Source organism: Bos mutus, chromosome 1, assembly GCF_027580195.1.
Source record: "Bos mutus isolate GX-2022 chromosome 1, NWIPB_WYAK_1.1, whole genome shotgun sequence".
Classification (NCBI taxonomy): domain Eukaryota; kingdom Metazoa; phylum Chordata; class Mammalia; order Artiodactyla; family Bovidae; genus Bos; species Bos mutus.
Window position 1 is genome coordinate 84,269,325 of NC_091617.1, and position 9,301 is coordinate 84,278,625.

The following is a 9,301-nucleotide window of genomic DNA, read 5'->3' on the forward strand; positions in this document are numbered from 1 at the left end:
AGTCGGACACGACTGAGTGATTTCCCTTTCACTTTTCACTTTCATGCATTGGAGAAGGAGATGGCAACCCACTCCAGTGTTCTTGCCTGGAGAATCCCAGGGACAGGGGAGCCTGGTGGGCTGCCATCTATGGGGTCGCACAGAGTCAGACACAACTGAAGCAACTTAGCAGCAGCACTCAGTTATTAATTATTATTTATTTGCTAAGTATTAGTTATTACTGCATCTATGCAAAATCAGGCAATAAAAATTGTAAGACTAAAAAAAAAAACTATAATACTTACAGGAAAATGGGTTCGGGGCACAATATGAAAATCTTTGTCAGTGACACAATAAAAGGTACAGGAACTTAATTTTTTTTAAAAAAAGCACAGGTTTACATAAGTTAAATGTGAATTTTATAAATATGGTGGTAATTTACATTGAAAGAGACCAGGAATTTGTTGTGGAAGCAGGTGTCTGCCTGACTGGCAGGGTGCCCACTGGGGTCCCAAAGCCCAGCATCCTGTGTGGGAGAGGCAAAATACCACAGTGGGGGAAAGGGTGAGAGAACAGCGAGAAGAAAGGAGGAAAATAAGCAGAGTGCAGGGAGAAACAGTACAAAATAGGCTGAGAAGAAAGAGAGAAACTAAAGGCAGGAAGGGTACCCCAGTGCCAGGGGAGGGAAGGGTTACAGGTTGCCTGTTATGCAGAAGTGCCGGCAGGAGGGTTATCAGAACTGGGACAAAAAGTTGTAACATCAGGACTCCCCTGGTGGTCCAGTGATGAACAATCCACCTGCCAACGCAGGGAACAAGTATTCAGTCCCTTGTCTGAGAAGATTCTACATGCCTCAGGGCAACTAAGCCTGAGTGAGTACCGGGACGCTGAACCTGAGCTCTAGAGCCACGAACCACAACTACTGGAGCCCATGCACCCTAGTGCCTGTGCTCTGCAACAAGAGAAACCACGGCAACGAGAAGCCTGCCAACCACAACTAGAGAGAAGCCTTCACTCTCCGCAATGGGAGAAAGCCCAGGGGGCAGGAACGAGGACCCAGAGCAGTCAAAAGTAAATAATATTTTTCAATTTCCATTTAATTTTTTAAAACAAGTTGTAACAGCAGATGTTGGTGGCTGTGGCTCATTTTCCTTGGGAGGGTGTTAGTGTGTGTATGTGTGTGTGTGTGTGTGTATGGGTGCGCGTGCAAGGAGCCAGCAGTTTTCTGCATTCACCTGGCATTTCTCCTGCAAGAAACTAAACATACACAAATCTGCTCAATTGCTTCCTACTAACATTAATCATGTTGGAACAAATTAATGTTTTCAAAACAAACATTACCAGAACCAACTGTATTTAGATGATCTTTATAAATCTGGAAATATGTATACCATGTTGATATTAGTTCTAACTCCATGTAGGATTATAAGTGATTTAAATTTTCTTCTTTCTGCTAATTTGTATTTGCTAAATTTCCTTTGAGCAACATGTATTAATTTCTCATAAGAAATAGAAGAAAATGTTTCTAAGTTTAAAAATCCAGCCAAAGGTTGTGATCTGGTCCTAAAAACCAGTTACAAAATGGATTCTCTCCCTGAACCAATCAAAAATGTTAGTCACTAGCGGGTCTCTGGGGATCACACTAGAACCTCATTTTGCATCTTCCAAGTCAATGAATCAAAAGGTGAAATTCCAGACCGCTGAAGACTTGTCTTGCCCAATCTCTTCATTTTACATTTAAGGAAATGGAGGCCCTAGAAGGAGAAATGACCTGCCCAAGTTCACACTTCCTTGGTGGCTCCGATGGTAAAGAATCTGCCTGCAATGCAGGAGACCTGGTTTTGATCCCTGGGTTGGGAAGATCCCCTGGAGGTAGGGCATGGCAACCCACTCCTGCATTCTTTCTTGGAGACTCCGCATGGACTGAGGAGCCTGGCAGGCTACAGTGCGTGGGGTTGCAAAGAGTCGGACACAACTGAGCGACTAAGCGCAAGTTCATGTAACTGGTAGGTGACAAAGAGGGAACGAAATCACAAAGTCTCCTAGCTTTCAGTTTAATTATGCTTTTCACTCTCACTTGCTTTACTTCCTTCTTTCTTTCTTTTTTCTGCCTAACAGTCACAGAGGTATTGTGGAATTGAGATTGATTTACACAATACCGAATCAACAAATCATTTCAGTCCAAAGAAATCTAACAAAACAAAACTGTCAAAGAGGTGAAAAACAAAATCATGCCAACTTCTTGTTTCACATTGTATAGACAAAACAACCAGTAATTACGTGGATGTTTCCCTTTTCAACTGGTTGCTTTGGTATTGGGTTCTCATAGCCTCAGTATTAGAATAACCAAACATGGTGGGTGGTGGGAGGGAAAGGAAAGAAAATCTTATTTTCTAAAGGCAAATTAAAGTCCTCAAAACCCTACTACTCATATAAATAACTGAATTTGGTTTTTTTGTTTTTTTAAATAACTGAATTTGTACCTTAGATTTAACTGCACTTGCCAGTAACAACTAACACTCCAGACTACAGAAGAAAACATCCATTGAGAGGTCAATCTGCTTGATAAGAATACTAGGTACTCACAAATTCCATGCATTCAAGTATCCTTGATGATCTAACAAAAATAAAATAGGAAATATGACACACTTTGAGGCGTCTTCAAAGAAAAATGGAATTGTATCTCAATGACATCAGGCTGTTTTCATTTATCTGCCTTAAATCAATTATCTGTATTCACTATAGAAATTTTTCAATTTGTTTTTAATATGCAGCTGATTCTGTATATAATTCAGCTGGCCAAAGCCTCAGTGACCACTTCAGGAAAAAAGTACACCTTTTGAATTAGAAAGGGTGGAAAACCTGGCCGGGCCAAACACCCACTGCTCTCAAACTCCTGATGGGAACTAATGAAAGAGGCCTGGTTTCCGGCCTTCAACAATTAAGTAATCAGCTGCCTTTGGTTACCCCTAACAACTCACACAGACAAGGAGATTACCAGTCAAACAGGCTGCGACAATTCAGGATCCAGAGCCAACTGGAGTGCTGAAATGACATATATTCCCAGGGCAGTCACTACCTTCTGGTGTGAAAAAGAAGGAAGTGAGTGGAATTATTTTTTAAAGGTCCAGGTCTTGGCAGCCATATGCTGAGGTGCATTCATCAACATAAAGCAGGCATAGAAAACCTACTCAAGAGGGCGGTTGCAGTCAGAAGGGTTAGACTGTCTGACAACCAAGGGCCCTTGCCTTTTCCCTTAAGTAATATTTGTTGATGTTTTCACTTTGTCTTGTTATACTTTCTGTAACTTTATTTATGGTAATGCTCAGAAAAGTACATTCTGTTAATGCAAAATAATCACCATCATCAAGCAAATGATCACTTAAATAAAATAAACCATCTTGCCCTAGAAATGAAGGATATTACCAATTTAGCAAAGACACACAATAAAATCTTATATTAAGGAAGCCAATTGCTGGATTCAGGGGGGGAATGAGAGAAGAAATGAATTAAAAGCAAAATTTTATTCAAATGGCTTTAACCCAAAGTAGCTTTGGCAGGGGTGGGGAGTGGTATTTCTTTTGAAAAGAAGATTTTTAGTTGCAAATGTAATGTCTTTAATAGATATAGGACTATTCATATTTTCTATTTCTTCTCATGCCAGTTTTGGTAAGTGACCTCTGAAGGAAGATGTTCATTTCTTTTCAAATTATTGACATGAAGATATCCATACCATTTCTTTCTATTCTATTATCTTTTTAATGTCTATATAGGTGATGTTACCTCTTTTATTCCAAATATTGGTACTTTTTCCCCTTGCTGAATCTAGCTAGCTTTTTGAATCATATAGACATTTTTTGAAGAAGTTTTTAATTTTCAAAAGTTACCCTCTCATAGCAACCTTATTTTATAAACATGATCCATCACTTCTACTTTATTTTCAAGATGGTTCTGTGTGTCCCAGCCCATCACCCACAGCAGACTCTGGTAAGGTCAGCTGGGTGGGTCAGAAGGAAAGTACTTACTGAATCTGTGTGCAGCAGGCAGTACTCACAGCATCCCTTTTTTCATCGTACATTTCATTGACTTCTGTTCTTATTTTCAATGTCTTCTTTTTTTTTTTTTTTACTTAGTGTGAGTTTAATTCGCTCTTCTTTTTCTTGGTAGAGTGGCTTGGATTGTTGACTTTAGACCTTTTTTCTTTTTCTAGGCAGTTATTAGATTTATTTCCCTCTAAGCATTGCTTCAGCATCAGTCTACAAACTTTTATATTTTCTTTGACCCTAGGGTTATTTAGGAGTAATTGTTTAATTTCCAAACATTGGAGGATATTCCAGGAATCTTACTGTTATTTACATTTAATTCTATTTTGGTCAGAGAATATATTCTGCATTATTTCAAATCTTTTATATTTGTTGAAACTTGCTTTATTTGTTCAGTATATAATCTATTTTGATGAATAGGGAACATGGGCTATGCACCTAGAACCTGTCCTCTGCAACAAGAGAAACCACGACAACAGTAAGCCCACACACTGTAAGAAGAATAGATCCCACTCACTACAACTAAAGAAAGCCTTCGTGCAGCAACAAAGACCCACCAGAGCCAAAGAATAAAATTTAAACACACACACACATACACACATACATCTGGATTGAAGACAATGGTTCTCAAATTTAGCTGAATATTAGAATCAGCTGAGAAACTTTTTAAAACTTAATTTCCAGAACATACCTTAGGCCAGTTAAATCAGAATCAAATAAGAGAAGTGGTGCAGGAGCCTAATAGGAATGGTTCTAGGCCAGCCTACTAAATAGTAAAATTTCTCTTGGGAGGCCTTGACTTTCCTTTTTTCTTGCTTTCCTTTCATGAAGGCTTCTTCTCACTCCATATCATCTTATTAGGTCATAAAAGTTAGTGGAACTGGCCACAGAGTAGGAGGACACAGGTGCACATGACTACGAACGATTTGTGAATACAGTGGTTATACCCCAAAAGTGAAAGGGAAAGTGTTAGTCATTTAGACATGTCTGACTCTGTGACCCCATGGACCCTAGCCCACCAGGCTCCTCTGCCCATGGAATTCTCCAGGCAAGAACACTGAGTGGGTAACCATTCCCTTCTCCAGGGGATTTTCCTGACCCAGAGATTAAACCTGGGTCTCCTGCATTGAAGGCAGATTCTTTAAAAGGATGCCTGAAAATTGATAGGGACCTGAAGAGAATAAGATAATTTAACAGCTGAGGTATTAAAGACAATCTAATTGTGGTCAAATTTTTCCCCCTTTAAAATATTTTTACTCCTGTCACAATGTTGTAAGAAAGATTGAAATAAAGTCAAACTCTAAAAGCCCACCCTTATTTTGGATTATAAATTCCGTCTGTAATATCCACTGAGGTTCTCTGGAGCCCTAAAACCCAAGCCTAATATCCTCTCTTCTGTGGTCTGAATATTTGTGTCTTCTCTCCTCCAAAAGCACTTGTTGAAATCCTAACTTCCAAAGATGCTGATATTGGTTAATATGGCTTTTGGGAAGTGCTCAGGTCATGAAGGTGGAGCTTTAATGAAGGGGATTGTTGTTGTTTTAGTCATCCAGTCATGTTGGACTATTTTGCTACCCCATGGACTATAGCCTGCCAGGCTGCCTTGTCCATGGAATTCTACAGGGAGGAATACTGGAGTGGGTAGCCATTCCCTTCTCCAGAGGATCTTCCTGTCCTCCTGCATTGCAGGCCAAAATTTTTATCTGCTGAGCCACCAGGGAAGCCCTGTGAAGGGGATTAGAGCCTTATAAGGCTCCAGAGAGATCCGAAGTCCCTTCCACCGTGTGAGGATATCATCAGAATGCCAAGTCTGTAACCTGGAAGAAGGCCTTTAGGCAGCTATGCTGGCACCATGAACCTGGACTCCCCAGCCTCCAGAGTTGTGAGATGGAAATTTTTGTCCTTTGTTGCCATCCAGTCTGCAGTATTTTGTCCTAGCCACCTGAATAGACTAAGACACTCTCCCCCCTTTTCAGAACACTTTACATCTGTTAATTCTCCTTTGTTTCTGCCACGTGAAGGAAAATTTTCTATTCAAAAGCCTCCTGCTTTTATAAGTATAATTTATTAATTTTAAAATATCATGTTATTCTTTATTCTTCATGTAAATTTTCACAGCTTCATACTGCATCATGATTTGCCTCTGAGTCCCTGTTGGACACTTAAGTTACTTTCACTTTTCACTCATGAATAAAATGCCAGTGAACATTTGTTGATAAATTTGTGGGTTCATTTCTGATTGTTTCCTCTAGATACTAGGCCACATGTCTGGAAGACCTTGTTCTCATTCCCTAGATGACATCAGCATTTTGGGCCACAGCCTGAACACACTGCTTATTCATATCAAGCTTTCAATCAACCCAAAGAGCCCTCTTTCCTCACTTGCTCCTGTTTAACACATCTCCTCTACCCAGAGTCTGACACGTTTTGTTATCAACCCAACATTTAGAGCCTATCAAGATTATTTTAAGTTTTTATTTCTTAGTTTCAAAAGCAGTACAAGTTGAACGGAGGAAATGAGAAAAAACAGACAGGCTCACAGATACAAATAAAAACAATATTTGCCATTGGCATAGAAAACAAATTTATGGAGGAACTTTCCTGGTGGTCCAGCCATTAAGACTCCTGGCTTCCAATTCAAGGGGCACGAGTTCCATCCCTGGTTAGGAAACTAAGATCCCATATGCCGTGTGCTGTTATGGCCACAATATAAATTCATAAATAATAAAACAACAACAAGCCCAACAAATTTATAGTTACCAAAGGCTGGGCAAGGGGTGGAGAGTGTGGGGAGGGGAAATAAATTAGTGGTAAAGAATCTGCCTAATGGTAAAGAATCTTGCTAATGCAAGAGCTGGAGGAGCCACAGGAGACCCGGGGTTCAACCCCTGGGTCTGCAAGATCCCCTGGAGGAGGAAATGGCAACCCATTCCAGTATTCTTGCCTGAAAAATCACATGGACAGAGGAGCCTGGGAGACTAACAGTCCATGGGGTCACACAGAGTCAGAAACGACTGAACACGCATATAAAAATTTAAAAATAAATGGATTAGTAGATACATACAAAAAATTCTTTTTGCTAGTCCACAATCCCCCAAATATTTTTTCACAGAATTAAGACCACATAGTTTTTATTCTTGCTTGGGACCCACACCTTATAGGAGACTCTGTGGCGATCTCTCCTCCCCCACATTTCCCACCCAATTCTCTGCCTCACAAAGTAAGACTCACTCCATGACTCACTCCAGATGCCTGGACACGATCAGCCTTGCCTACTCTACAGCTTCCTGGCTTTCTCCCAATTCAGAAGGTTCACAGCCTTTGGGAGATGCCCCACACGCCACTTCCTTAGGTCCATTCCCAGCCTATATTTCATGTCTACCTGCCTCCTTAATGTGGAATCATCAGAGGAATGAGCTCTGCTTCTGGCAGTACTCAATGCAGTGGCCCCTGTTAGGCAACTATTAATGATATTGCAAGTTCTGAGTTCAGCAAATATTTATTATGGGCTTACTATACGCCCAGATTCAAGCTGAGACACCCTCATTCACTTAAGATGCCAAAAAAAAAAAAAAAGCTTCCTCCAAAGAGCTCAGAGTTCAATGGGTTTGCATCAAATGAGAAGATAGGGAAGAAACGTTCCTCAGAGAGTAATTCACAGATTGTCTAGAAAGCAAATTTTAAGGTTTCAAAGCTAATGATACAAATAGCCTCACGACACCAGCCATCTTCACTGAGCTGATCACCCGGCTCTTTTGTACTGGAGTGGCAATACCCAGCAGAGCACTTGGCTTACCTTCGGACTTACATATTTACAAACCTGTTTGTCCCACCAAACGCCGTGCCCCAATTCCTCGCTGCATGCCCAATACCAGTGCAGTACTGAACAAAGTAGACTGTGAACAAATGCTCACAGAAGGTACAGATATTTTCATCTGTATGTGATTGCCACAGGGAAAACCAGTTTTAAAGTAACAAATACCCCACTTTGAAATCTGTTACTGACTCTTTTGAAATAGTCCTTAAGGATAGGGGAGAGGAGAAAATGAAAAGTATTTTGAAATCTCAAGACTCAAATGTCATTCCCACTATTTTACAACTTTGCAACCTCCTTATGGATTTCCCCTGAGAAGTATTTGTATCTGGGTGGTGAAACCCATGGGATGAAAATGTAGATGCCAAGAAATCTGGGTAATATCTCTGAATCAGATTGCAGGAGAGAAAAAATGAAAGCTCAAAAGTGCTCATCGAACTCAGAGCTGACAAAATAAAGACAAATTAATGTAGGCTTTCTGGAAAGTCTGGGCTGAGTAAGCTCTAGTGCTTGGGGAAAAAAAAAAATAGGTAAACAAGCCCTTCTTCTGGTCATTATCTTCTGAAGTGCATGAGACATTAAATAAACAGTCATATTATGTTCAAAATACTTCTAAGATGAAAAAGACTGTCAGCCAAGCATTTGAAGAAGACAATGGCAAAGAAAAGACAACGTTGTAGAAGTAAGACATCCGGAAAATAAAAATCATTTAGCGGGTTTTCAGAGCTGACAGGTTTTGAAAGAGACAGGTTTCTTCCTACCTAAAAAAAAAAAAAAAATTAAGAAAAAAAGCTTTTAAAAAATAATGTTTTGTTGTTAATTATTTTGTGGCTTAAGGGCTGGAAAGGATTTGGGACATGCTAAAGCTCAACTCTGCCTTTTTCCCACTGACAGGTGAGGAAACTGAGGCCCTAAGGACTTTTCAAAGTCAAGAGCAGAACAAAACCTGGGGTCTCAGTCTGGAACTCCATTGCCTCTGATCCCAGTGAGCAAGCATGTGCATCACCATCCCCTGACCCTGTTACAAAGGACATTCTCAAAGGATTCAGGGGCAACTGCTAGGATTTAAAAAAAAAAAAAAAGTACAAGTATCATGTATTAGAGGCAAATTCTATAAAGCACATTATTGAGATAACTTCTGAAATCTGATTATCAATAATAGTATTTAATAAATGTTACATTTCCTAATTTGATAAATCCTGTGGTTATATAAGAAAATGTCATTTTTCTTAGGAGATACTCCCTGAAGTATTTAGCAGTAAAGTGGCACATGGTGGATGGAGCTTATTCTTGAATGGTCAGAAAAAACACATGTTTTAGAGATAAAGAAATGAAACAAATTTGGCAAAATATTAACAATTGGTGAATCTGGGAGGAGGGTATACAGGCATTCTTCCTATGAGTCTTGCGACTCTTCTGTAAGTTGACATTTTTTCAAAAGGCTCAAAAATATTTCAAAAGTAGA

General features: G+C 39.8%; 1 long non-coding RNA gene across 1 annotated transcript; it reads left to right on the forward strand.

Moving 5' to 3' along the window:
• Positions 1-799: 799 nt before the first annotated feature.
• Positions 800-9,087, forward strand: LOC138989870 (uncharacterized). The gene is made up of 3 exons (XR_011466005.1): positions 800-1,050; positions 1,722-1,985; positions 8,731-9,087. It is a non-coding gene; the product is annotated as an uncharacterized lncRNA (long non-coding RNA).
• Positions 9,088-9,301: the final 214 nt, after the last annotated feature.